This window comes from Rhinopithecus bieti, unplaced genomic scaffold, assembly GCF_001698545.2.
Source record: "Rhinopithecus bieti isolate Rb0 unplaced genomic scaffold, ASM169854v2 scaffold_51827, whole genome shotgun sequence".
Classification (NCBI taxonomy): Eukaryota; Metazoa; Chordata; class Mammalia; order Primates; family Cercopithecidae; genus Rhinopithecus; species Rhinopithecus bieti.
In genome coordinates this window covers 254,904-262,462 of record NW_016820189.1, presented here as the reverse complement: position 1 = coordinate 262,462, position 7,559 = coordinate 254,904, and the positions used below count along the sequence as shown (strand labels likewise).

The 7,559-nt window shown below is 48.0% G+C and overlaps 1 long non-coding RNA gene across 1 annotated transcript in view; it reads left to right on the top strand.

The window, feature by feature from the left end:
* Window positions 1-2,448: 2,448 nt before the first annotated feature.
* LOC108520316 (uncharacterized) overlaps window positions 2,449-7,559 on the top strand; it is a 9,685-nt gene continuing 4,574 nt past the window's right edge. Inside the window, exon 1 of the long non-coding RNA XR_001882880.1 lies at window positions 2,449-2,658. This is a non-coding gene — a long non-coding RNA (uncharacterized LOC108520316). The remainder of the gene's footprint in view (window positions 2,659-7,559) is intronic.

The window sequence follows — 7,559 nt, the reverse complement described above, 5'->3', positions numbered from 1 at the left end:
CAATTACCATGACTAAAAATACTTCGGAGGGTGAAGAATCTTCAAGGGGACTTTGCAAGCTGGAGACCGTATTCCTTCTATTTCAGTACCATATTTCAAGGCAATAGCCTTGTTCTTGTGTTGAACTACACATTACCTGCCAGACAAATATTTCACTTTGTAGTTGATCGGAAGCCAGTCTTGAAGCGGAACCTTGTGATTATGTCACCCTTGCCCCCTCGAATGTACCCAACAGTGATTTTCTTGACAGCGCCTTGACTGCTTAACCACCGTGTACAGATTCAACCACCTTCCCTGTGCATCTTGCCAGGGCTGCATTCTCCCCCGTGGAAATGGAAGCCTCCATCCGTGCACGTCAGCCGTAATCCTCCACATACCATCTCTGTCTTCCACCCCCTCATAGTATAACTTGAGGGCTTCCACATAAACCTAGGATAGGAGAAATAGAGATGTATTTTGTGGCCTAGGAGCCCGTGTTTGTCTGGAGAAAAGTGTGGAAGGTGCCGCTGCAGGTCCAAAAGGAGCTGTGCGCATCGCACATCTTTTTAGGTCACTGACTTGAGCAGTGATGTGTCACTCAGGGTCACTCACGTGCGAATAGGTTGCCAACCTCTGATTGCAGGCATAAATGTGTGAGGCTCTGCCACTCCCTGCTCATTTCTGAGTGTGTTTAAATAAAAGGAAGTGCTTCTACCATGTAAACAGGTTAGAGTATTGGGAGGCCGAGGTGGGCAGATCACAAGGTCAAGAGATCGAGACCATCCTGGCTAACACAGTGAAACCCCATCTCTACAAAAAATACAAAACATTAGCCGGGCATGGTGGTGGGCACCTGTAGTCCCAGCTACTCAGGAGGCTGAGGCAGGAGAATGGCGTGAACCCAGGAGGTAGAGCTGGCAGTGAGCCGAGATCGCGCCACTGCACTCTAGCCTGGGCAACAGAGTGAGACTCCGTCTCAAAAAAAAAAAAAAAAAAGAGTAACTCTGAGGACTTGCTCATGTATTCAGGAAGCTCTTCTTTGAAATTAATTTATATTTTTTTTCTCCTACACCTTCAGTCTGACTGGACTGTAGGGGAAGAGTGTGTGTGTGTGTGTGTGTGTGTGTGTGTGTGTGTGTGTGTGTAGGTACCTGTATGTGAATAGAACATTCATGGAAGGACATACAAGAAACTGCAAACAGTGCTTACTTTAGGGAGAGGCATGGATGAACTGGGATACAAAAGAGACTATTTTTATTTTCAGATCTTTTGTGCTGTTTTAGACTGCTTTTTCTTCCATTAAAGAAGAGATTAGATCTGAATGGCCATGTGATCTTCTGAGTCCCATCTGTAAAATCTGCATTTCCACGGAATTGGGGTACATTTTACATTTTCTTCCTTTAATCTTTCTACTTTACTGAATTCAACTCTGACGATTATACAGAAACACCTCATTTTCCTAGCATTACCTGAGAATGAAATTTCCCACGCTGAATTCTCCAGATAAATGAATCTAATCCCTTTATGTTGTTGAGGTTTGAAGTAATTTCCAATGGGATATTTAGAAGATGTATTACATACCTCCCTCTCTTCTTCATTTTACAGCTTGAGGAGACACATTCACATGCCATAACACTCACTTATTAAAAGTTCAGTGGTTTTTAGTATGGTATATTCTCTGAGATGTGCAGCCATCACCACAAGCTAATTTTAAGGCATTTTAACACCCCCAAAAGAAACTCCATACTCATTAAGCACTCACTCTCCATTCTTCCCTTCTCTCACCTTCTGGAAACGAATCATCTATTTCTTTCTCTGTGGATTTGCCTATTCTGAGCATTTCACAAACAGATTCATACAATGCGTGGTCTTTTGTGTTTCCTATCGTCTTAAACAGAGTGCAGTTAGTAGCATGTTATTTTCTTTACGATTTAGGATTATTATGATTGGCATTGTGCCAAGCTCATGGCAACCTCAAGAAATATTTAGATAGGGCCCCTGTTTGCCTCTTATAGATTCCATGGCCCATTAATGTGCGCATAGCTCCCTCTGGGCTCTGTGGCTGGGCCACCAGGTGACTGCTGAACACTTTGTCTTCTGATCCCTGAACTCTCATGTTAACCATCATTTCCTTTCTGGTCCCCCCATTTCTGCAAAGTTGGCTCATAGGTACATAAATGAGATCAGGCCTCAGCCCTCACGCCTTCGCTTGACTCAGCCTCATAAGGTCACTCCACTACGAGCCTCTCTGGTGTGTTTCTGCCTTTCTCCTGGAGTGATTAAACAGGCTGAAATCTTTTCTTCTTGCATTGCTATCTTCAGCATCTTATACCGTGCAGTCAGCTAAATTCCATCTTGGTGATAAATCCCCCACAAATATTTTGTGATCTGTCTGATCTAAGCAGCGTTAAACCCTTTGAGTCCTTGTATTCTTCCTCTCCCCTTTCTTAAAATAGTCTGCAGTGCTCATATCAAGGACCTGCTCAGCTTCCCTTTCTCTAAAATTGCATAATCCTACAAGAACATTTTCCCTTCTTTTCCTTGAGGAGCAAACATTCTCAAAACATTCTTAAATGCAAACCCACAGTCACAGCACGTGTCTGCCAACTCCAACAGCATTTGGATGTTCGCAGGGAGAGGATGTTTGACATCTAACCCGTCGTGGGAAGTACAGTCTTTGTGAGTATTTCTTCACTTCTTGGTAGGAATAGAGTGAAGGAAGAAAAGTCTGATTTAGGGCATTGTCTCAGCTCTGGGTCAGACTCTTATGAGGGTTATTTGAGGTTAGATGAGTCAACTTGGCAGGGAGAGAGTGGTTACTGTTCTGAATTTGGCTAAGGGAGCATGGCAGGGTCCAACTACGAGTATAGTATGGGAATTTCAGGTTTGGGGGTTTCTCATCTTATGCCTGTTGTCAGGATAAGCCCGTAAGTGCGGGGGACACCCTTGTAGAGAGCAGCCCAGGTTCACTCTGAATTTGGAGAGACCAAGAAATTTCACGCTGTGTCAGAGAAACCGACCCTTGGTTTGGGCCTGCCTTGGGCCAGGGAAGGGATGTCAAGTAGAACAGTGCTTGGCACATAGAAGGTACCAGAAATATCTGCTGAATGACGGTGCCGCTGATGTCGCTGAGCCATCGGTAGCCACGGTCTGGCGTGAGACGCCGAGAAAGATTCTCAGGCCAGGCTTGGCGGGAAATACTGTCATTTACGATGGCTCTGCCACAGGTGCAGGTGAGTGAGTGGAAGGGGCGCGATGCAGGTGCAGGACCTGTGGTGGGACGTCAGAACTGGAGTCTGAAGAGGTTGCAGTGACCCTCCATTGCAGATAGCAACCAGAGAAGAGTCTGGGCACATCCACTTTTGGATAACCTGACACCAGGGGACTCTGCTGAGCTCAGACCTGGGCAGATTAGCAGACGGGACACCCCCAGACTCAACACAAGGCGGTTAGAATTGAGGCAGCCTCCAGGGCAGCTACCCTGGTGGGCCTGCATTTGACGGACCGTGAAGTGATTCCCCTCAAAAGTGACCCAGCCCTGCCCTCTGGTGGTCATTTCCATCAACTGCACCCTGGTTTAAAAGGATTGGTGTGGGAGCTCCTTTTCCTCACCACTTAGTGGATGTCCTCAGCATTGGGGCTTTAGGACTAATTTTACTAACCCACATGAACCCAGTTCTGCTGTGATGTGAGTGTAATAAGCAGGAAAAGTCAATGTACTTCAAGACTCCATCTGGTTCCACCCATTGTCTGAGACAATTCAGTTATGGTTCTAACGTGATAGGCATCATGCAGGGTCTTGTATTTGCTTCGTAGCAGAAATCCTTTAGGGCAGGTACTATAATTATTCACATGTTACAGAGGAGGAAACTGAGGCTCAGAGAGGAACTCACTGTTGCTGCAAGAATATGACATTCAGCTGGGTGTGATGGCTCACACCTGTAATTCCAGCACTTTGGGAAGCTGACAGGGCAGGATTTCTTGAGCTCAGGAGTTTGAGACCAGCCTGGGCAGCATAGTGAGACCCTGTCTGTAGAAAAAATTTTTAAAAATTACCCAGATGTAGTGGCTTGTGCTTGTGGTCCCAGCTACTGGGGAGGCTGAAGCAGGAGGAACGCCTGAGCCAGGGAGGTCCAGGCTGCAGTGAGCCAAGATGGCACCACTGCACTCCAGCCTGGGTGAGAGAATAAGACCCTGTCTCAAAAAATAGATGATAGATAGATAGATAGATAGATAGATAGATAGATAGATAGAAGATGACATTCAGTTCTGAGTGCCACCAATCTGTTAACGATGGGGCCTCCCCACCTTACCCCACCCCATCCCTCAGATAGTGGGATTGAGGAGAATGGACAGGGAGGGGCACTTTCTATTTTATGTTTTACAAATATATTTTTATTATGAGCATATATTATCTCTATAATTCTTTTTTAGATTGTAGACTAAATTCTGGGTGTCATCCCTGATGAAGGGATCTTGCCAGTCTAGGAAGGAGGGGGGCAGGATATAGGAACTGGAGCTCCTTCACCTTGAGAGAACGGGGGTTCATAGGAGTATGGTGGCTGTCTAACGACCCTGGAAGATCCAAGAGAACAGGTTTATTCCCTGTGTATCTCCAGCGCCCAGACTCAGGGCTAGGAGATGGAGTTCTCAAAAGGGAGTTCAGCTGTGTAACAAAGAATATTGCTAACCAGGAGGGGCTGCCCTCTGCTGGAAAAAGTGGGATAACTTTGAAAGAGCTTGGGTTGGAAGTTACTGGGATGTTTATACGGGAGAGTTAAGTGGTGAGGAGAAGATTGGGCTTTAAAGTCTTAAAGCTACAGCAGGGTGCTGTGGCTCATGCCTGTAATTCTAGCACTTTGAGAGGTTTGAGGCTGGAGGATCATTTGGGCCCAGGAGTTCAAGACCTGGGCAAAAAAAAAATTTTAAAGCATGGTGGTGTGTGGCCAGGCGGGGTGTCTCACGCCTGTAATCCCAGCACTTTGGGAGGCCGAGGCGGGCAGATCACGAGGTCAGGAGATGGAGACCATCCTGGCTAACACGGTGAAACCCTGTCTCTACTAAAAATTAAAAAAAAAAAAAAAAAAAAAAAAAAAATTAGCCAGGCATGGTGGCGGGCGCCTGTAGTCCCAGCTACTCCGGGAGGCTGAGGCAGGAGAATGGCGTGAACCTGGGAGGTGGAACTCGCAGTGAGCCAAGATTGTGCCACTGCACTCCAGCCTGGGCGGCAGAGTAAGACTACATCTCAAACAAACGACAACAAAAACAAAACAAAACAAACAAACAAAACAAAACAAAACAAACAAAACAAAAAGCATGATGGTGTGCACCTGTAGTCCCAGAGCCTGAGGCAGGAGGATCGCTTGAGCCTGGGAGGTTGAAGCTGCTGCAGGTCGTGATTGCGCCCCACCCTCCAGCAAAGCCTTTGATGTTCGGCTCTCCCAGTCGGTGATCCTACCAGTGGGCTGCAGTACCCACTCCTGCCTGTAGGTGACAGTCTTGGCTCTGTAAAACCCAGGCCTGTTTTTGGTGCCCTGGTTCCCACCCTTGACTGGGTAGGGTATTGTTTTCATCTGGAGAGTTAGGGTATTGCAATCTACCGAGGCCTGGGGCTGCACTTCCGGATATTCGGATTTAATTGGTCTTGGGTGGGACCTGGGCTTTGGGATTTTTGAAAGCTCCTCAGGTGGCTGTAAGCCAAGATTCGGAGTGACCGAGTGCTTAGACCCTGACATTTCTGTGGATTCGGTGGGCAGATTGTATCACTTTATCTTTTTTCACCGTACTCTGGAGGGGGAGACTGAACCCACGGAGAGAAAGTAGGAGCATTAAAAGAGGTGTCACCAGAAGCTACAAAACATACCAGCTCATTAAGATAGAGAAAATAAAATAAAATAAAATAGGCCCCTCTACAAACAAGAGAGAGAGAAGAAACAGGAGCTTAAACAGTGCCCATGAAGGAGTTACAGGCCTTTAACTCACCCAGGAAGTGAATTTATTCCAGCCACGCAGAGGGCAGGGGAGTGGTCCAGAAGGCAGGGCAACACGCTGGCTGGGGGCCGGAGACCTCGCTTTCAATAGCAGTGGCTTTAGCATGCGGCCAGGCAGGGGCAGTTCTGGAATTCAGGACTCTCTGGGGACCTGAGGGTATGGGCTGGCAAAAGGGGATTCACAGGGAGAATAAGGGGCCTGCGGGGAATTGGCTCCAGCCAGCGACAGTGAACTGAACTGAGCCAGCCCAACGCCTCTGTCCCTAGGCATGGTGGCTGCCCTCATATCTGCCCCAGCCCAGCACTGGGATCTCACAGAAAAAATAGCTATTGCCATAACTCTTCAAGATGCTGGACCACAAACCACATTGCTGCGGCCTGCGCCAGGACTAGAGGGAGGCAAGTGAGGCACCCTCTTCAGGCTCAAATCTAAGGGGACTGCAAAAAACCCTCAGTAATCAAGGCCAGGCACAGTGTCTCATGCCTTTAATCCCAGCACTTTGCGAGGCCAAGGTCGGTGGATCAGCTGAGGTCAGGAGTTCAAGACCAGCCTGGCCAACATGCTGAAACCTGGTCTCTACTAAAAATACAAAAATTAGCCAGGTGTGGTGCCGTGCACCTGTAATCCCAGCTACTAGGGAGGCCGAGGTAGGAGAATTGCTTGAACCTGGGAGGTGGAAGTTGCAGTGAGCCAAGATCACGCCACTGCATTCCAGCCTGGGTGACAGAGTGAGACTCTCTCTCTCTCTCTCTCTCAAACACAAACAAACAAACAAAAAACCCCTCAGTAATCAAAATTAATCCTATTGTATTGCAATTTTTTTAAAACTGAGGTTAGTGCAAAAAAACCCCATGATGAACAGAGTTTTAAATGAAGACGGGATGGGTGTTCTTGCCTTTATGAGCCTAAATGGCTTCTCTTGCCTTTACTCTGCTGTGGCACAGCACGGCTCTGGACTTCTGTAAGGGAGTCTTCTGTTTTTCACCCACACCTTGCAGGAGCCACCAGTCAGCTTTGGCACCACAAGAACTTGAGCACTCAGGGTGAGGCCAGGCTGGAGACCCTGATGCCTGGCAGAGCAGCGGTGCCACCTAGTGGCAGGCTCTTGTGCCAAGGCATGAAGGGTGATGCCAGACAGAGCAACAGAAAGGGCCAGGAGTGGTCTGGGAGGGAGGGGTTTCCAGAGCACTGGAGCACGAGAGCCTCTGCTTGGGCAGCTGCACGGGTGTCAGCTGAGGTGGGGCAGCAGGGAAGCTGCATGAACAGATGAGGCAGGAGCAGGAAAGTGAGAGTCAGTGTTGCTGAGACTGATTTTTCCTGCAGGCAGGAAATTCCCATGCACAGTCTTAGCACAGCCACAGGCAGATGGGGTGACCTGGAAGCAGTCGCCCCTCCTTGTCCTCATCTATGAAACGGGAGGGTCAGCACAGACCGTCTGTCTCTGTGGCTTGCATACTCTTCAGAACTTGTGCCCAAGTTTCCAGTTCCAGGGACGGGTGTGAGAAATCAGCTTAAAGCAACAAAACAGCCTCCTGTTGGCAGCTCCAGGCCACTTTTTTTTTTTGGAAATGGTAAGTGGTGGGGAGAAG